The sequence below is a fragment of the Oncorhynchus tshawytscha genome, linkage group LG04, assembly GCF_018296145.1.
Source record: "Oncorhynchus tshawytscha isolate Ot180627B linkage group LG04, Otsh_v2.0, whole genome shotgun sequence".
Classification (NCBI taxonomy): Eukaryota; Metazoa; Chordata; class Actinopteri; order Salmoniformes; family Salmonidae; genus Oncorhynchus; species Oncorhynchus tshawytscha.
In genome coordinates this window covers 10,011,609-10,032,716 of record NC_056432.1, presented here as the reverse complement: position 1 = coordinate 10,032,716, position 21,108 = coordinate 10,011,609, and positions in this window count along the sequence as shown.

Genomic DNA, 21,108 nt, shown 5'->3' with positions numbered 1-21,108 from the left:
AGTAAAAAGTCCTACTAAATCTACATCACATGTAAGCAGCAGCTAGTGGCCATTAGCAGTTTCACAATGACTTTGAATCTCGACTATTCCAATGTTCATTTATTGGTTGCCACAACAACCATGCTCTACAGTAAAAAAACAACCAAACCAGTGTAGATTGCAGACTGAGTGATCATATAACCTTGATAATGGTGGCTCTGTGACATAAATTACATTAGTCCTCCTATTGGCTGTGTGAGTTCAGCAGTGTGAGTCAAATCATCAGTCCATTTATCTATCGACGGCCACCGGCCATCAGAACCACAGCCCTGACCTTTCCCGGCATGATCTGCCATCACGTCTACATAAATTGACGATTTATGCATTAAGTTAATGCCAGCGACCTAAAATGCTCCTACTCTCTGCTGCTAGGGCCATGTTTAACTGTAAGAAAGGTCATCAATACAGGGGCATTAGACAAGCTTAAAGAGAGATCTGGGCCCGTATCCACAACGCTTATCAGAGTAGGAAGGCTGATGTAGGATCAGTGTAGCAGTGCGGATCTAGGACCAGTGTAGCAGTGCTGATCTAGGACCAGTGTAGCAGTGCGGATCTAGGACCAGTGTAGCAGTGCTGATCTAGGACCAGTGTAGCAGTGCTGATCTAGGACCAGTGTAGCAGTGCTGATCTAGGACCAGTGTAGCAGTGCTGATCTAGGACCAGTGTTTCCTTTTAAAACTGCTACACTGAGACTCTTTGAGAAAGCGGGCCCTGGTCCTCGATTTGATTTTAGCTTAATACCAAGGACCACTGTCAAACCATACAGACTCATGGATGTGAGGAACTGAATAGGACATAACCTTATTAGGATCAACTCAATTTGTGGGGGCAGTATGCGTGTCATATACAGTAATTTGTAGTGATTGGTTTGTACGACAATACATTAAGTATACTATATCACACTTGTGCTCCACCTCTACTAGTATTAAAGCTATCCTGTATATATGTATTTAATGTTAATGTACATTGATGCAAACCATTTACTGTAAGATTTGTGTACTTCCAACATACAGGGACAGCAAAAAGGGTTTCTTGGGTGTAAATGTGTTCCTCAGCCGTTCAGCATTTATAGTCTAACACCTTATATTGAGATACAGATGAATGAACTTGTTACCAAGGCTTCAGAGGAAATCTAATTTGTTCATCAAATTGACTGCCTTCGGTGAAATGTGATGAGTCAAAGGCTTCAAAAGGGAAACTTCTACAAACTCAACAACTGGAGGGAGACCTGGAGAGGGAGACCTGAGAGGGACCTGGAGAGGGAGACCTGGAGGGAGACCTGGAGAGAGACCTGGAGAGGGAGACCTGGAGAGGGAGACCTGGAGAGGGAGACCTGAGAGGGACCTGGAGAGGGACCTGGAGAGGGAGACCTGGAGGGAGAGACCTGGAGAGGGAGACCTGGAGAGGGAGACCTGAGAGGGACCTGGAGAGGGAGACCTGGAGAGGGAGACCTGGAGAGGGAGACCTGGAGAGGGAGACCTGAGAGGGACACCTGGAGAGGGAGACCTGGAGAGGGAGACCTGGAGAGGGACCTGGAGAGGGAGACCTGGAGAGGGAGACCTGGAGAGGGAGACCTGGAGAGGGAGACCTGGAGAGGGACCTGGAGAGGGAGACCTTGAGAGAGAGACCTGGAGAGGGAGACCTGGAGAGGGAGACCTGGAGAGGGAGACCTGAAGAGGGAGACCTGGAGAGGGAGACCTGAGAGAGAGACCTGGAGAGGGAGACCTGGAGAGAGACCTGGAGAGGGACCTGGAGAGGGAGACCTTGAGAGAGAGACCTGGAGAGGGAGACCTGGAGAGGGAGAACTGAAGAGGGAGACCTGGAGAGGGAGACCTTGAGAGAGAGACCTGGAGAGAGAGACCTGGAGAGGGAGACCTGGAGAGGGAGACCTGAGAGGGACCTGGAGAGGGAGACCTGGAGAGGGAGACCTGGAGAGGGAGACCTTGAGAGGGAGACCTGGAGAGGGAGACCTGGAGGGAGACCTGGAGAGAGACCTGGAGAGGGAGACCTGGAGAGGGAGACCTGGAGAGGGAGACCTGAGAGGGACCTGGAGAGGGAGACCTGGAGGGAGAGACCTGGAGAGGGAGACCTGGAGAGGGAGACCTGAGAGGGACCTGGAGAGGGAGACCTGGAGAGGGAGACCTGGAGAGGGAGACCTGGAGAGGGAGACCTGAGAGGGACACCTGGAGAGGGAGACCTGGAGAGGGAGACCTGGAGAGGGACCTGGAGAGGGAGACCTGGAGAGGGAGACCTGGAGAGGAGACCTGGAGAGGGAGACCTGGAGAGGGACCTGGAGAGGGAGACCTTGAGAGAGAGACCTGGAGATGGAGACCTGGAGAGGGAGACCTGGAGAGGGAGACCTGAAGAGGGAGACCTGGAGAGGGAGACCTTGAGAGAGAGACCTGGAGAGGGAGACCTGGAGAGAGACCTGGAGAGGGACCTGGAGAGGGAGACCTTGAGAGAGAGACCTGGAGAGGGAGACCTGGAGAGGGAGAACTGAAGAGGGAGACCTGGAGAGGGAGACCTTGAGAGAGAGACCTGGAGAGAGAGACCTGGAGAGGGAGACCTGGAGAGGGAGACCTGAGAGGGACCTGGAGAGGGAGACCTGGAGAGGGAGACCTGGAGAGGGAGACCTTGAGAGAGAGACCTGGAGAGGGAGACCTGGAGAGGGTGACCTGGAGAGGGAGACCTGAAGAGGGAGACCTGGAGAGGGAGACCTGGAGAGGGAGACCTGAGAGGGAGACCTGGAGAGGGAGACCTGAGAGGGACCTGGAGAGGGAGACCTGGAGAGGGAGACCTGGAGAGGGAGACCTGAAGAGGGAGACCTGGAGAGGGAGACCTGAGAGGGACCTGGAGAGGGAGACCTGAGAGGGAGACCTGAGAGGGACACCTGGAGAGGGAGACTAGATGAATGAACTGGAGAGGGAGACCTGGAGAGGGAGACCTGGAGAGGGACCTGGAGAGGGAGACCTGGAGAGGGAGACCTGGAGAGGGAGACCTGGAGAGGGAGACCTGGAGAGGGACCTGGAGAGGGAGACCTTGAGAGAGAGACCTGGAGAGGGAGACCTGGAGAGGGAGACCTGGAGAGGGAGACCTGAAGAGGGAGACCTGGAGAGGGAGACCTTGAGAGAGAGACCTGGAGAGGGAGACCTGGAGAGAGACCTGGAGAGGGACCTGGAGAGGGAGACCTTGAGAGAGAGACCTGGAGAGGGAGACCTGGAGAGGGAGACCTGGAGAGGGAGACCTGAAGAGGGAGACCTGGAGAGGGAGACCTTGAGAGAGAGACCTGGAGAGGGAGACCTGGAGAGGGAGACCTGGAGAGGGAGACCTGAGAGGGACCTGGAGAGGGAGACCTGGAGAGGGAGACCTGGAGAGGGAGACCTGAGAGGGACCTGGAGAGGGAGACCTGGAGGGAGACCTGGAGAGGGAGACCTGGAGAGGGAGACCTGGAGAGGGAGACCTTGAGAGAGAGACCTGGAGAGGGAGACCTGGAGAGGGAGACCTGGAGAGGGAGACCTGAAGAGGGAGACCTGGAGAGGGAGACCTGAGGGAGACCTGGAGAGGGAGACCTGGAGAGGGAGACCTGGAGAGGGAGACCTGGAGAGAGAGACCTGGAGAGGGAGACCTGGAGAGGGAGACCTGGAGAGGGAGACCTGAGGGAGACCTGGAGAGGGAGACCTGGAGAGGGAGACCTGGAGAGAGAGACCTGGAGAGGGAGACCTGGAGAGGGAGACCTGGAGAGAGAGACCTGGAGAGGGAGACCTGGAGAGGGAGACCTGGAGAGGGAGACCTGAGAGGGACACCTGAGAGGGACACCTGGAGAGGGAGACCTGGAGAGGGAGACCTGGAGAGGGAGACCTGGAGAGGGAGACCTGGAGAGAGAGACCTGGAGAGGGAGACCTGAGAGGGACACCTGAGAGGGACACCTGGAGAGGGAGACCTGGAGAGGGACACCTGGAGAGGGACACCTGAGAGGGCATTGTTGCCTTAAAGAGCAAATCAACCTTCTGAAATGTTTAATTCCCCTCAAGGGACCTTTTTACAAACATAAGAGGAGCCCAATCTTAACTGTCGTTGCAGAACGTTTTTTATTGGTGAAAGTAATCTATAATTCATTATTGTGAGTGGATCAAAGTGACATATTGCGTCCCGGTGATGTTTCTTTAATTGCCTATATTTGATTATCTTGGCCATGAATATAATCCCCTGAGGATAATCACGGACACGTGTTGCAACAAGCCTCAAAACTCTGAATTATCCTAGATAACCTTGATTAATGATGGACATAAAGTAGTATCACATGCTTATTGACTCTGAAGCTGCTACATCAGGAGCACTTCACGATCTCTAATTAAACATTGTTTACAGCAATTAGTATTGATGGAGGGAATGTAGCAGAAAGGAGGGATAGAGCCGTGGTTTCAAGGACATCTGGTCATTTGGTTATAAAATATGTACTTCAATTGGAACTATGTGGATTGTTATACTTATATTAGCAAATGTAATGACAGGAGAGCATTGTACGGTGTGCACTTCACTTAAAACATGTACTTCAATTTGATTTGATTTGTTGTTTTCTCTGTTTGTTGTCGTAGGTAGGTGGTGGAGGTAGGCTATATGCTTCAGACTGTCTGCAATATGAATGTCCTCATTTGTATACAGCCAGAAAGGAGTACAGGGCTCAAGCAACATGGGAAATGTAGGAAAGAACAGGAAACTACACAAATAATTACCCTCATTAATCAAAGATGATTAGTACTGTATAGGCTTCACTAGACTGCAGATCTGGGCTCTCCAACCCTGTTCCTGGAGAGATACCATCATGTATAGGCTTTAATTCCAACCCTGTTCCTGAAGAGATACCATCCTATAGGCTTTAACTCCAACCCTGTTCCTGGAGAGATACCATCCTATAGGCTTTAACTCCAACCCTGTTCCTGGAGAGATACCATCCTATAGGCTTTAACTCCAAACCTGTTCCTGGAGAGATACTATCCTATAGGCTTTAACTCCAACCCTGTTCCTGGAGAGATACCATCATGTATAGGCTTTAATTCCAACCCTGTTCCTGAAGAGATACCATCCTATAGGCTTTAACTCCAACCCTGTTCCTGGAGAGATACCATCCTATAGGCTTTAACTCCAACCCTGTTCCTGGAGAGATACCATCCTATAGGCTTTAACTCCAACCCTGCTCCTGGAGAGATACCATCCTATAGGCTTTAACTCCAACCCTGTTGGGACAGCCGAAGAACCCTTTTTTAAGAGTGTACAGTAGTAAACAATAATTATTACCTAAACCCACCTTTCACCACAATCTGTAGAGCAGTATTCTTTAAAATACATCCGTTAAAAAAAGTACATTCATCTTGTGTTTCTTGTGGACAAGAGAAATCAATGAATGAGGAGAACCAGAAGCACAAGGTTGAATCTGTCCAGTTGGCAAAACCCCATACGTTACAGTCAGCCAAAGGGTCAGAGAGATGGATGGATAGATGGATGGATGAGCAGAGAGGGATAGAGAGTATGCGGGGAGATCAGACAGTGAAGGAGAGGGATGTCCATTACTGGGCTGGTCTCTCTTCATTCACCACGGCTCTCTAAGGATGCATCGGTTAATCATTTGTCCTAATTATAAATGAGGCATCTCGCTCTCTATTTCTTCTCTCTCTCTCTATCCCCCTTCTCTCTCTCTATCCCCCTTCTCTCTCTATCCCCCTTCACTCTCTCTATCCCCCTTCACTCTCTCTATCCCCCTTCTCTCTCTCTATCCCCCTTCTCTCTCTATCCCCCTTCTCTCTCTATCCCCCTTCACTCTCTCTATCCCCCTTCTCTCTCTATCCCCCTTCTCTCTCTATCCCCGCTTCTCTCTCTATCCCCCTTCACTCTCTCTATCCCCCTTCTCTCTCTATCCCCCTTCTCTCTCTATCCCCCTTCACTCTCTCTATCCCCCTTCACTCTCTCTATCCCCCTTCTCTCTCTCTATCCCCCTTCACTCTCTCTATCCCCCTTCTCTCTCTCTATCCCCCTTCTCTCTCTATCCCCCCTTCACTCTCTCTATCCCCGCTCTCTCTCTCTCTCTCTCTTTCTCTAATAAATTGGGGGATTAAAGATACTGAAGAAGTATAGGTGGGAGTCCTCAGAGTAGATCAGCTCTACCGTCCTCTGCACCTTACAGTAGCAAATGCTAGTTATTTCATTCTAAAAGTCCTTCATTAAATGGTTAACTCTTTTCTATAGTTAGAGCATGGTCTAATAATAATCATTTTTAACACCAATTCATCTGTACGACATTGAGGAAATGCTTCCAATGGATTATCTGAACACAGGCAGATGATCAACTGGTGTTTTTGTACATGAGTGTTAGCATGTACATCTTGATATTTTTTAACATGAATCTGTGTGAAGTCATACAGTGCCTTCAGAAAGTATTCATACCTCTTGACTTATTTAAAAAAAAAAAATCAAAATGGGTGAAATAGATTTTTTTCTCTCAGCCATTTACACACGGTTCCCTGTAACGAGAACGTGAAAACATGTTTTGAGAAGTATTTGCAAATGAAATACAGAAATACATTCACACCCTGAGTGAATACATGTTAGAATCACCTTTGGCAGTGATTACAGCTGGGAGTCCTTAAAGTCTCTTAAAATTTTGCACACCTGGATTGTATGATATTTGCATATGTATATTTGGCCTTGTGTTTTAGGTTATTGTCCTGATGAAAGGTGAATTTGTCTCCCAGTGTCTGTTGGAAAGCAGACTGAACCAGGTTTGCCTCTAGGATTTTGTCTGTCCTTAGCTCTATTCTTTGCAGATAACAAGCATACCCATAACATGACGCAGCCACCACTATGCTTGCAAATATGAAGAGTGGTACTCAGTAATGTGTTGTGTTGGATTTGCCCCAAACATAACACTTTGTATTCAGGACATAACGTGTATTTCTTTGACAAATTTTCTCCAGTTTTACTGTGGTGCCTTGTTGCAGACGGGATGCATGTTTTGGAATATTTGTATTCCGTACAGGCTTTCTTATTTTCATTCTGTCAGTTAGGTTAGTATTGTGGAGTAACTACAATGTTGTTGATCCATCCTCAGTTTTCTCCTATCACAGCCATTAAACTATGCAACTGTTTTAAATTCACCAATGGCCTCATGGCAAAATCCCTGAGCGTTTTCCTTCCTCTCCGGCAACTGAGTCAGGATGGACGCTTTTATCTTTGTAGTGACTGGGTGTATTGATAAACCATCCAAAGTGTAGTTAATAACTTCACCATGCTCAAAGGGATATTCAATGTCTGCCTTTTTAGTTTTTACCCATCTACCAATAGGTGCCCTTCTTTGCGAGGCTTTGGAAAACCTCCTTGGTCTTTGTGGTTAATTGCGTAATTGTATCTGTGGGGTACAGAGATGAGGTAGTCATTCAAAATCATGTTAAACACTATTATTGCACACAGAGGGTGTCTATGCAACTTATTATATAACTTGTTAAACACATTTTTAGTTATGCCGTAACAAAGGGGTTGAATACTTATTGACTCAAGACATTTCAGCTTTTCATTTTTATTAGTCATTTTTTTCAACAAAAAACATGATTCCACTTTGACATTATGGGGTATTGTGTGTCGGCCAGTGACACAAAATCTCAATTTAATCCATTTCAAATGTAGGTTGTAACACAACAAAGTGTGAATACTGTCTGAAGGCACTGTATGTAAATAAATCACTGCTAGTGATGACTTTAATTAAATCATGGCAGTGACCAACGTCCAGTCCCTCTCTTTCAATTAATTCACATCACTTCTTCCAGATTAACGTCTGCTACTTTGTGAATTAGAAATATTACCCCCTTTATTAGAGAGAGAGACAGGGATGATCTATTGCTTATTAATAAAACACTTTGACACTGATAAATATATAACATGACCACGAAACCCAGAAATTAATCTCCATTTCAGAATTGTCCTGTGTTCATTAATCTATTTTACCTCGGAATTGGGAATATTCATGACTTGCTATATAATAGATAGTACTGCATGTGACGACAATGCCATTGCTCTTAGTTCCTGATGAATGTTGCACATGATCATGGATATCACTCTGGATAGACGATAAACAGACTGCAGGGTTACTGGTCATTGACTTACATGGGAAAACGTGTTGCTTTTTGTCACCATGCCTCCTAGCCCCCTGTGTTTTACACGCTTAGACAAAAGGCTTCCGAAAGGGTTCTGAGGCTGTCCCCCATAGGATAACCCTTTTTTGGTTCCAGGTAGAACCCTTTTTGGTCCCGGGTAGAACTCTTTTTGGTTCTAGGTGGAACCCTTTTTGGTTCCAGGTAGACATCTTTTTGGTTCCAGGTAGAACCCTTTTTGGTTCCAGGTAGAACTCTTTTTGGTTCTAGGTAGAACCCTTTTTGGTTCCAGGTAGACATCTTTTTGGTTCCAGGTAGAACCCTTTTTGGTTCCAAGTAGAACTCTTTTTGGTTCCAGGTAGAACCCTTTTTGGTTCCAGGTAGAACCCTTTTTGGTTCCAAGTAGAACTCTTTTTGGTTCTAGTTAGAACAAATTTTGGCTCTAGGTAGAACTATTTTTGGTTCCAGGTAGAACTCTTTTTGGTTCCAGGTAGAACCCTTTTTGGTTCCAGGTAGAACTCTTTTTGGTTCTAGGTAGAACCCTTTTTGGTTCCAGGTAGAACTCTTTTTGGTTCTAGGTAGAACCCTTTTTGGTTCCAGGTAGAACTCTTTTTGGTTCTAGGTAGAACCATTTTTGGTTCCAGGTAGAACTCTTTTTGGTTCTAGTTAGAACAAATTGTGTCTCTAGGTAGAACTCTTTTTGGTTCCAGGTAGAACCCTTTTTGGTTCCAGGTAAAACTCTTTCTGGTTCTAGGTAGAACCCTTTTTGGTTCCAGGTAGAACTCTTTTTGGTTCTAGGTAGAACCCTTTTTGGTTCCAGGTAGAACTCTTTTTGGTTCCAGGTAGAACCCTTTTTGGTTCCAGGTAGAACTCTTTTTGGTTCTAGGTAGAACCATTTTTGGTTCCAGGTAGAACTCTTTTTGGTTCTAGTTAGAACAAATTTTGTCTCTAGGTAGAACTCTTTTTGGTTCCAGGTAGAATCCTTTTTGGTTCCAGGTAAAACTCTTTCTGGTTCTAGGTAGAACCCTTTTTGGTTCCAGGTAGACCTCTTTTTGGTTCTAGGTAGAACCCTTTTTGGTTCCAGGTAGAACTCTTTTTGGTTCCAGGTAGAACCCTTTTTGGTTCCAAGTAGAACTCTTTTTGGTTCCAGGTAGAACCCTTTTTGGTTCCAGGTAGAACTCTTTTTGGTTCTAGGTAGAACCCTTTTTGGTTCCAGGTAGAACTCTTTTTGGTTCTAGTTAGAACAAATTTTGGCTCTAGGTAGAACTCTTTTTGGTTCCAGGTAGAACTCTTTTTGTTCCAGGTAGAACCCTTTTTGGTTCCAGGTAGAACTCTTTTTGGTTCTAGGTAGAACCCTTTTTGGTTCCAGGTAGAACTCTTTTGGGTTCCATGTAGAACCCTCTGTGGAAAGGGCTACACATGAAACCCAAAAGCGTTCTACCTAGAACCAAAAGGGTTCTACCTTTTTCTAAGAGTGTATACTGTATGTCTGCATATCACGCCTTGTCACATTGTAAAACTCAAATGCTTGCTTCTGGTATTGTATTAAAAAAATTGTCATAGTGTGTGGGAAATGTGATGATGATGATGATGATTATTATTTGATGGAAGAACAGTGACGTGATTAGAGTTTCACCCCCTGACGTGATTAGAGTTGCACCCCCTGACGTGATTAGAGTTGCACCCCCTGACGTGATTAGAGTTGTACCTCCTGACGTGATTAGAGTTGCACCCCCTGACGTGATTAGAGTTGCACCCCCTGACGTGATTAGAGTTGCACCTCCTGACGTGATTAGAGTTGCACCTCCTGACGTGATTAGAGTTGCCCCCTGACGTGATTAGAGTTGCACCCCTGATGTGATTAGAGTTGCACCCCTGACCTGATTAGAGTTGCACCCCCTGACGTGATTAGAGTTGCACCCCCAGACCTGATTAGAGTTCCACCCCCTGACGTGATTAGAGTTGCACCCCCTGCTCCATTAGAAAGCCTGTTTGAGGCCTCCCGGGTGGCGCAGTGGAGGCCTGGTTCGCACCCAGGCTCTGTTGTAACCGGCCGCGACCGGGAGGTCCGTGGGGCGACGCACAATTGGCCTAGCGTCGTCCGGGTTAGGGAGGGCTTGGCCGGTAGGGATGTCCTTGTCTCATCGCGCACCAGCGACTCCTGTGGCGGGCCGGGCGCAATGCACGCTAACCAAGGTTGCCAGGTGCACAGTGTTTCCTCCGACACATTGGTGTGGCTGGCTTCCGGGTCGAATGCGCGCTGTGTTAAGAAGCAGTGCGGCTTGGTTGGGTTGTGTATCGGAGGATGCATGACTTTCAACCTTTGTCTCTCCCGAGCCCGTACGGGAGTTGTAGCGATGAGACAAGATAGTAGCTACTAACACAATTGGATACCATGAAATTGGGGAGAAAAAGGGGTAAAAGAAAAAAAGAAAAAAAAGAAAGCCTGTTTGAAACCAAAGTTATTTTTGTCAAGGTTGGAGAGGTTATTTACATCTCGACGACGGGGCCATTTGCTGCTCAGTCGCTGTTATTGAACTACTGTATCAGAATTCCAGACGAGATACTTTGACACATGCAATTAGTATTTATTTATTGTCCCAAATGGAACCATGTTCCCTACATAGTGCACCACTTTTGACCAGGCCCGATAGGGGAATATGGTGCTATTTGGGACACAGCCTTAGAGTAAACCCCTCAGAGTGATATGTTACTGGAACAGGATGTGGCTGGATATAAATTGAGGGGGGAAAAAAGATGAGGAAGTAACATATTTCCCCTGACAGCACATGATGCACAGACGAATACTTCAGAGCGACCATATTGTCTGCACCAAAAAAAAACAGATTAACTATCATAATTATGGTGCCCAGGTAATTTTTTTTCTTGACAAACTCCTTCGCCCCAGTTGTCAATACCTGCTATGCTGCTGAATTGAGGTCCATGTGGCATTGACCCTATAACCTATTCGGAATGCGGCTTCACGCACGCACACACACATCCACGCACACACAACCGCTACCAGATAAATTCACTGCCAATGTTAACCTATGTACAGTATCTAGAGTAGAGCTACAGATGGAAAAGTAATGTTAATTAAGTACAATTTCTATGCAGGTTGTATGATTCAATGATAATTGTGTCTGAGCTCCATCATTAGCTTGATATAAAACCCTTTTATTTACATGCAAAACATAAGGGGATAGACATTGATGGGGAGTTGAAAGATCTCTGAATATGTGGTGCTGTACTACCATGTAGTGCTCTCAACACTTTCATCCTCGCCGTAGAAAAACCTTTTATCAGTCGTCTCGCTCAATATGACCGTCTCTCTTTAGCACTTCAATCTGAGGCTTTTAGTTTTGTCTTAATAGCGACACCCCTGAGAGTCTTCCCTGTTGACTGCTGACTCAAGGCTTAGTCTGTTTTCACTGCTTTATGGGTTGTAGATGGAGGGCTTATGCCACATGTGTCAAACTCATTCCACGGAGGGCTGAGTATCTGCGGGTTTATGCTACTCCCTTGTACTTGATTCATGAATTAAGGTCACTAATTCCCTCACCTGGTTGTCTAGGTCTTAATTGAAAGGAAAAAACAAAAACCTGCAGACACTAGGTCCTCCATGGAATGAGTTTGACACCCTTTGGTTTATGTGAAGGGAAGGGATATCTATGAAGCACACTTATATATCATCTCTACATTGATATGAATGGACTTCATCTGTTAGTTTTTCTAGAATCATCTGAGGGAGAGATATTTGATGGGCTTTAGTGTGGGAAGATGATTCACCCACCTGAGTGAGACACCGTTAGCTAATCTCTGCTTCCATAATCAGACTCAACACTGACCTCATTTTGCCAGATGAAAATACTAATTTCCACCCTCATATAGAAAAAAATATATATGGGCTTTCATTGCAGGTTTAGAAAGTGTTGTACAATTGAATGGATCTAATACCAGTTTTTTTTGTCAAAGGTCAGAAAGTGGAACACACTGCAATGATAGAAAGATATCCTACTGAGATTGAGGATGTCCTAATATGGATGCCGTACTCACAACATTTCGTTTTTTATTTATTTACGGAGACAAGAAAGTGAATGCTTGAACAGCAGTAACAATTGCCATGTGGAAAAGAGAGGGTACAGCTAACAAATGTAGCACTAAGCTAGAATACAATGCCTTGTGGTCGACAGATTTAACTGTAAAAACTACAGTAATCCGATACAGTGCATTTAATCAAGTGGTCCCTGCCATGACACAACAGATAGGATATGTAGTCTTGGAAAGACTGCCATGTTACATTGCTGCATGTTCGCAGAAACATATCTATTAGCTAGTTCCAACAGGAGACCATATAGCCTACCTTTAGATTTAATAGGAGACCATGTAGCTAGTTCTAATAGGAGACCATATAGCCTACCTTTAGATTTAATAGGAGACCATGTAGCTAGTTCTAATAGGAGACCATGTAGCTAGTTCTAATAGGAGACCATTCAGCTAGTTCCAATAGGAGACCATTTAGCTAGTTCTAATAGGAGGACATATAACTAGTACCAATAGGAGACCATATAACTAGTTCTAATAGGAGACCATATAACTAGTTCTAATAGGAGGACATATAACTAGTACCAATAGGAGACCATATAACTAGTTCTAATAGGAGACCATATAACTAGTTCTAATAGGAGGACATATAACTAGTACCAATAGGAGACCATATAACTAGTTCTAATAGGAGGACATATAACTAGTACCAATAGGAGACCATATAACTAGTTCTAATAGGAGACCATTCAGCTAGTTCTAATAGGAGACCATTCAGCTAGTTCTAATAGGAGACCATATAACTCGTTCTAATAGGAGACCATTCAGCTAGTTCTAATAGGAGACCATGTCGCTAGTTCTAATAGGATACCATATAACTAGTTCTAATAGGAGACCATTCAGCTAGTTCTAATAGGAGACCATATAACTAGTTCTAATAGGAGACCATATAACTAGTTCTAATAGGAGACCATGTAGCTAGTTCTAATAGGAGACCATATAACTAGTTCTAATAGGAGACCATATAACTAGTTCTAATAGGAGACCATATAACTAGTTCCAATAGGAGGCCATATAACTAGTTCTAGTAGGAGACCATGTAACTAGTTCTAATAGGAGACAATTCAGCTAGTTCTAATAGGAGACCATATAACTAGTTCTAATCGGAGACCATCTAACTAGTTCTAATAGGAGACCATTTAGCTAGTTCTAATAGGAGACCATATAACTAGTTCTAATCGGAGACCATCTAACTAGTTCTAATAGAAGACCATATAACTAGTTCTAATAGGAGACCATGTCGCTAGTTCTAATAGGAGACCATTCAGCTAGTTCTAATAGGAGACCATCTAGCTAGGTCTAATAGGAGACCATATAACTAGTTCTAATAGGAGACCATTCAGCTAGTTCTAATAGGAGACCATTCAGCTAGTTCTAATAGGAGACCATATAACTAGTTCTAATAGGAGACCATGTAGCTAGTTCTAATAGGAGACCATTCAGCTAGTTCTAATAGGAGACCATATAACTAGTTCTAATAGGAGACCATATTCTAATAGGAGACTAGTTCTAATAGGAGACCATGTCGCTAGTTCTAATAGGAGACCATATAACTAGTTCTAATAGGAGACCATTCAGCTAGTTCTAATAGGAGACCATGTAGCTTGTTCTAATAGGAGACCATGTCGCTAGTTCTAATAGGAGACCATGTAGCTAGTTCTAATAGGAGACCATATAACTAGTTCTAATAGGAGACCATTCAGCTAGTTCTAATAGGAGACCATGTCGCTAGTTCTAATAGGATACCACATAACTAGTTCTAATAGGAGGACATATAACTAGTACCAATAGGAGACCATATAACTAGTTCTAATAGGAGGACATATAACTAGTACCAATAGGAGACCATATAACTAGTTCTAATAGGAGACCATTCAGCTAGTTCTAATAGGAGACCATATAACTAGTTCTAATAGGAGACCATATAACTAGTTCTAATAGGAGGACATATAACTAGTACCAATAGGAGACCATATAACTAGTTCTAATAGGAGACCATCCAGCTAGTTCTAATAGGAGACCATATAACTAGTTCTAATAGGAGACCATATAACTAGTTCTAATAGGAGACCATTCAGCTAGTTCTAATAGGAGACCATATAACTAGTTCTAATAGGAGACCATGTAGCTAGTTCTAATAGGAGACCATTCATCTAGTTCTAATAGGAGACCATGTAACTAGTTCTAATAGGAGACAATTCAGCTAGTTCTAATAGGAGACCATATAACTAGTTCTAATCGGAGACCATCTAACTAGTTCTAATAGGAGACCATTTAGCTAGTTCTAATAGGAGACCATATAACTAGTTCTAATAGGAGACCATATAACTAGTTCTAATAGGAGACCATATAACTAGTTCCAATAGGAGGCCATATAACTAGTTCTAGTAGGAGACCATGTAACTAGTTCTAATAGGAGACAATTCAGCTAGTTCTAATAGGAGACCATATAACTAGTTCTAATCGGAGACCATCTAACTAGTTCTAATAGGAGACCATTTAGCTAGTTCTAATAGGAGACCATGTCGCTAGTTCTAATAGGAGACCATTCAGCTAGTTCTAATAGGAGACCATTCAGCTAGTTCTAATAGGAGACCATATAACTAGTTCTAATAGGAGACCATGTAGCTAGTTCTAATAGGAGACCATTCAGCTAGTTCTAATAGGAGACCATATAACTAGTTCTAATAGGAGACCATGTAGCTAGTTCTAATAGGAGACCATTCAGCTAGTTCTAATAGGAGACCATTCAGCTAGTTCTAATAGGAGACCATATAACTAGTTCTAATAGGAGACCATGTAGCTAGTTCTAATAGGAGACCATTTAGCTAGTTCTAATAGGAGACCATGTAGCTAGTTCTAATAGGAGACCATTCAGCTAGTTCTAATAGGAGACCATTTAGCTAGTTTTAATAGGAGACCATGTAGCTAGTTCTAATAGGAGACCATGTAGCTCGTTCTAATAGGAGACCATATAACTAGTTCTAATAGGAGACCATTTAGCTAGTTCTAATAGGAGACCATTCAGCTAGTTCTAATAGGAGACCATGTCGCTAGTTCTAATAGGAGACCATGTAGCTAGTTCTAATAGGAGACCATTCAGCTAGTTCTAATAGGAGACCATGTCGCTAGTTCTAATAGGAGACCATTCAGCTAGTTCTAATAGGAGACCATGTCGCTAGTTCTAATAGGAGACCATGTAGCTTGTTCTAATAGGAGACCATATAACTAGTTCTAATAGGAGACCATGTCGCTAGTTCTAATAGGAGACCATGTAGCTTGTTCTAATAGGAGACCATATAACTAGTTCTAATAGGAGACCATTCAGCTAGTTCTAATAGGATACCATGTCGCTAGTTCTAATAGGATACCACATAACTAGTTCTAATCGGAGACCATTCAGCTAGTTCTAATAGGAGACCATGTAGCTAGTTCTAATAGGAGGCCATTCAGCTAGTTCTAATAGGAGACCATGTCGCTAGTTCTAATAGGAGACCATGTAGCTAGTTCTAATAGGAGACCATTTAGCTAGTTCTAATAGGAGACCATGTAGCTAGTTCTAATAGGAGACCGTTCAGCCTCCCTTTATGTTGTTTCACCAGTAGATCTGAGTATAATTTTGTAGCACTGTACTTACAGCTGTTACGATCAACTAGGAGTGGTGGTGGGTGGAATCAGGCGCAGAGAGCAGGGTTCAGTCTTTCCTTCAAATTTATTCCCCAGTGCAACAAAAACAGTCACGCCAATACACAGGGCGTATAATAAGTTGCCGGTCCAAACAACAGGACAAAATAGTCCGGAGAATAAATGTACGAATAACTCACACCATCAAACACAGAGTAACACAAACAAGCCCGCACAAATACCCAGCGGGCCTAGTGCCCTTAAATACCCTACAAACAAACCCTAATACAAAACAGGTGTACCCAATTACCCAATAACCAAAAACAAACAGAAAGGAAATCGATGGCAGCTAATAGGCCGGCGACGACGACCGCCGAGCACCGCCCGAACAGGAAGAGGCACCGTCTTCGGCAAGGTTCGTGACAGTACCCCCCTGACGCGCGGCTCCCGCAGCGCGCCGACCCCGGCCTCGAGGACGACCCGGAGGACGAGGCGCAGGGCGATCCGGGTGGAGGCGATGGAAATCCATCAAGAGGGAAGGATCTAAAATGTCCCTCCCGGTACCCAGCACCTCTCCTCCGGACCGTACCCCTCCCAGTCCACGAGGTACTGCAGGCCCCTCACCCGGCGTCTCGAGTCCAGAATAGCTCGTACTGTGTACGCCGGGGACCCCTCGATGTCCAGAGGGGGTGGAGGGACCTCCGGTACCTCACTGTCTTGTAGGGGACCAGCTACCACCGGCCTGAGGAGAGACACATGAAACGAGGGGTTAATACGATAATAAGAGGGAAGTTGCAATCTATAACACACCTCGTTTATCCTCCTCAGGACTTTAAATGGCCCCACACACTGCGGCCCCAGCTTCCGGCAGGGCAGGCGGAGGGGCAGGTTTCGGGTCGAGAGCCAGACCCTGTCCCCTGGTGCGAACACCGGGGCCTCGCTGCGGTGGCGGTCAGCGTCTCTCTTCTGCCGTTCACTGGCCTGCCTGAGAGAATCCTGGACTGCCCGCCAGGTCTCTCTAGAGCGCTGTACCCACTCCTCCACCGCAGGAGCCTCGGTCTGACTCTGATGCCACGGAGCCAGGACCGGCTGGTAGCCCAGTACGCATTCGAATGGCGACATATTCGTGGACGAATGCCGAAGAGAGTTCTGGGCTAACTCTGCCCACGGGACGTACCTCGCCCATTCTCCTGGCCGGTCCTGGCAATACGACCTCAGAAACCTGCCCACTTCCTGGTTTACTCTCTCCACCTGCCCATTACTTTCGGGGTGATAACCAGAGGTAAGGCTGACCGAGATCCCCAGACGCTCCATAAACGCCTTCCAAACCCGAGACGTGAACTGAGGACCCCGATCGGAGACGATATCCTCTGGAACCCCATAGTGCCGGAAGACGTGGGTAAATAGAGCCTCTGCAGTCTGTAGGGCCGTAGGGAGACCAGGCAATGGGAGGAGACGGCAGGACTTAGAGAACCGATCCACAACGACCAGAACGGTAGTGTTCCCCTGAGATGGGGGAAGATCAGTAAGGAAATCTACCGAGAGATGGGACCATGGCCGTTGTGGAACCGGGAGGGGCTGTAACTTCCCTCTAGGAAGGTGCCTAGGAGCCTTACTCTGGGCGCATACCGAACAGGAAGAGACATAGAGCCTCACATCCCTAGCTAAGGTGGGCCACCAGTATTTCCCCTAAGACCCCGCACTGTCCTATCAATCCCCGGATGACCCGCAGACGGTAGTGTGTGGGCCCACCGAATCAACTTATCACGGACACCAAGCGGTACGTAACTTCTACCAGTCGGACACTGTGTAGGCGCAGGTTCAACCCTCAACGCTCGCTCGATGTCCGCGTCCACCTCCCATACCACTGGGGCCACCAGCCGAGAGGCTGGAAGGATGGGAGTGGGTTCGATGGACCGGTCCTCGGTGTCATAGAGACGGGACAGCGCGTCGGCCTTAGTGTTGAGGGAACCTGGTCTGTAAGAGATCGTAAATCTAAAACGTGTAAAAAACATGGCCCACCTAGCCTGACGCGGATTCAGTCTCCTCGCTGCTCGAATATACTCCAGATTACGGTGGTCAGTCCAGATGAGAAAAGGGTGTTTAGCCCCCTCTAGCCAGTGTCTCCACACCTTCAGGGCTTTTACCATAGCTAGTAACTCCCGGTCCCCCACATCATAGTTCCGCTCCGCCGGACCCAGCTTCTTAGAAAAGAAAGCGCAGGGACGGAGCTTCAGTGGCGTACCCGAGCGCTGAGACAGCACGGCTCCAACCCCAGCCTCGGACGCATCCACCTCCACTATGAATGCTAACGAAGGGTCCGGATGCGCCAACACGGGAGCCCCAGTGAACAGTGCCTTCAACTGGTTGAAGGCTCCATCAGCCTCTGCTGACCACTGCAGACACACCGGCCCCCCCTTCAGCAGTGAGGTAATGGGCGCCGCTACTTGGCCAAAACCCCGGATAAACCTCCGGTAGTAATTGGCAAACCCTAAAAATCGCTGCACCTCCTTTACCGTGGTCGGAGTCGGCCAATTACGCACGGCGTTAACGCGGTCACACTCCATCATCATCCCCGAGCTGGAAATGCGATAACCCAGGAAGGAAACGGCTGGTTTGGAGAACACACATTTCTCAGCCTTGACGTATAGGTCATGCTCCAGCAGTCGCCCAAGAACCCTGCGCACCAGGGAAACATGCGCGGCGCGTGTGGCAGAATAAATCAAGATGTCATCAATATACACTACCACACCCTGCCCGTGCAAGTCCCTGAGAATCTCATCTACAAAGGATTGGAAGACGGCTGGAGCATTCATCAACCCATACGGCATGACGAGGTACTCATAGTGGCCTGATGTGGTACTAAACGCTGTTTTCCACTCGTCTCCTCCCCGAATACGCACCAGATTATACGCGCTCCTGAGGTCCAGTTTTGTGAAGAAACGCGCTCCGTGGAATGATTCCACCGCCGTAGCGATGAGAGGTAGCGGATAACTAAAACCCACTGTGATCGAATTGAGACCTCGATAATCAATGCACGGACGCAGACCTCCCTCCTGTTTCCTCACAAACAAGAAACTTGAGGAGACGGGTGACATGGAGGGCCGAATGTACCCCTGTCTCAGAGCTTCCGTGACATATGTTTCCATAGCCACCGTCTCCTCCTGTGACAGCGGGTACACATGACTCCGGGGAAGTGCAGCGTTCTCCTGGAGGTTTATCACGCAATCCCACCGTCGATGGGGTGGTAATTTGGTCGCCCTCTTCTTACTAAAAGCGATAGCCAAATCGGCATATTCTGGGGGAATGCGCACGGTGGAAACCTGGTCTGGACTCTCCACCGTCGTGGCACCGATGGAAACTCCTATACACCTCTCTGAACACTCGTCTGACCACCCCTTAAGAGCCCCCTGTTTCCAGGAAATAAGGGGATTGTGAATATCCAGCCAGGGAACCCCAACACCACCGGAAACCCAGGTGAATCAATAAGGTAGAAACTGATCCTCTCCCTATGATTCCCCTGCGTTACCATGTCCAGCGGAATCGTGGCCTCCTGACCAACCCTGACCCTAACGGTCGGCTATCTAAGGAGTGCACGGGGACAGGTGGGTCTATCTGTACTAACGGAATACCCAATTTACGGGCGAGTCCACGATCCATAAAACTCCCAGCTGCGCCTGAATCGACTAGCGCCTTATGCTGAAGAGAGGGGAAAACGCAGGAAAAAAATTAACAAAAACATGTGACCAACAGGGAGCTCTGGGTGAGTTTGGTGCTTACTCACCTGGGGTGGCCGAGGAGTGTTCCGCCGACTCTCTCGACTCCCAGAGGGACTCCTCCAACACCGGTCCGAAGTGTGTCCTCTCCGTCCACAATAGGAGCAGGAGGAGCCCCCTCTGATCCCCCTAGATGCAGCTCCTCCCAACTCCATCGGAGTGGGAGTGGGAGAGCTGGAAGGTGGAATTAACAGGACCCCTTCTGAACGCCCGCGGGCAGCTAGCAGGTTGTCCAATCGAATAGACAAGTCTATTAGTTCATCCAGGGAGAGAGCTGTGTCCCTGCAAGCTAGCTCCCGGCGGACGTCCTCCCGGAGACTAACCCGGTAATGGTCCATCAGGGCCCTGTCATTCCACCCAGCACCAGCAGCTAGGGTCCTAAACTCCAACGCGAAGTCCTGTGCGCTCCTCGTCTCCTGTCTGAGGTGGAACAGTCGCTCACCCGCCGCTTTACCCTCTGGTGGATGATCGAACACAGCTCGGAAACGGCGGGTGAACTCCAGGTAGTTGTCCCGAGCCGAGTCTGGACTGTTCCAGACCGCGTTAGCCCAGTCCAGGGCCCTGCCCATTAAACAGGAGACGAGGAGGCTCACACTCTCCTCTCCCGAGGGAGCCGGACGCACGGTAGCCAGGTAGAGCTCTAGCTGGAGCAAAAATCCCTGGCACCCAGCCGACGTAGGTAGAGGAGGTGATGTCGGCAGTGGGGGAGCTGGGGTAGACGTCGGTAGGCCACTCCTCTCCCATCGTTCCATCCTCTCCATCATCTGGTCCATCGCGGTACCAATCCGATGGAGGACCGCTGTGTGGTGGTAAACGCGCTCCTCCATAGTGGGGAGAGGGGTGGTCGCTGCTCCTGCTGATTCCATTTCAGTGGTGCGGGCTTCTGTTACGATCAACTAGGAGTGGTGGTGGGTGGAATCAGGCGCAGAGAGCAGGGTTCAGTCTTTCCTTCAAATTTATTCCCCAGTGCAACAAAAACAGTCACGCCAATACACAGGGCGTATAATAAGTTGCCGGTCCAAACAACAGGACAAAATAGTCTGGAGAATAAATGTACGAATAACTCACACCATCAAACACAGAGTAACACAAACAAGCCCGCACAAATACCCAGCGGGCCTAGTGCCCTTAAATACCCTACAAACAAACCCTAATACAAAACAGGTGTACCCAATTACCCAATAGGAAAGGAAATCGATGGCAGCTAATAGGCCGGCGACGACAACCGCCGAGCACCGCCCGAACAGGAAGAGGCACCGTCTTCGGCAAGGTTTGTGACAACAGCATCTTACTTGATCTTTATTTAACTAGGCAAATCAGTTTATGGACACATTCTGAATTTCTATGACGGCCTAGGAACAGCGGGTTAACTGCCTTGTACAGGTGTAGAACAACATATTTTTACCTTGTCAGTTCAGGGATTTGAT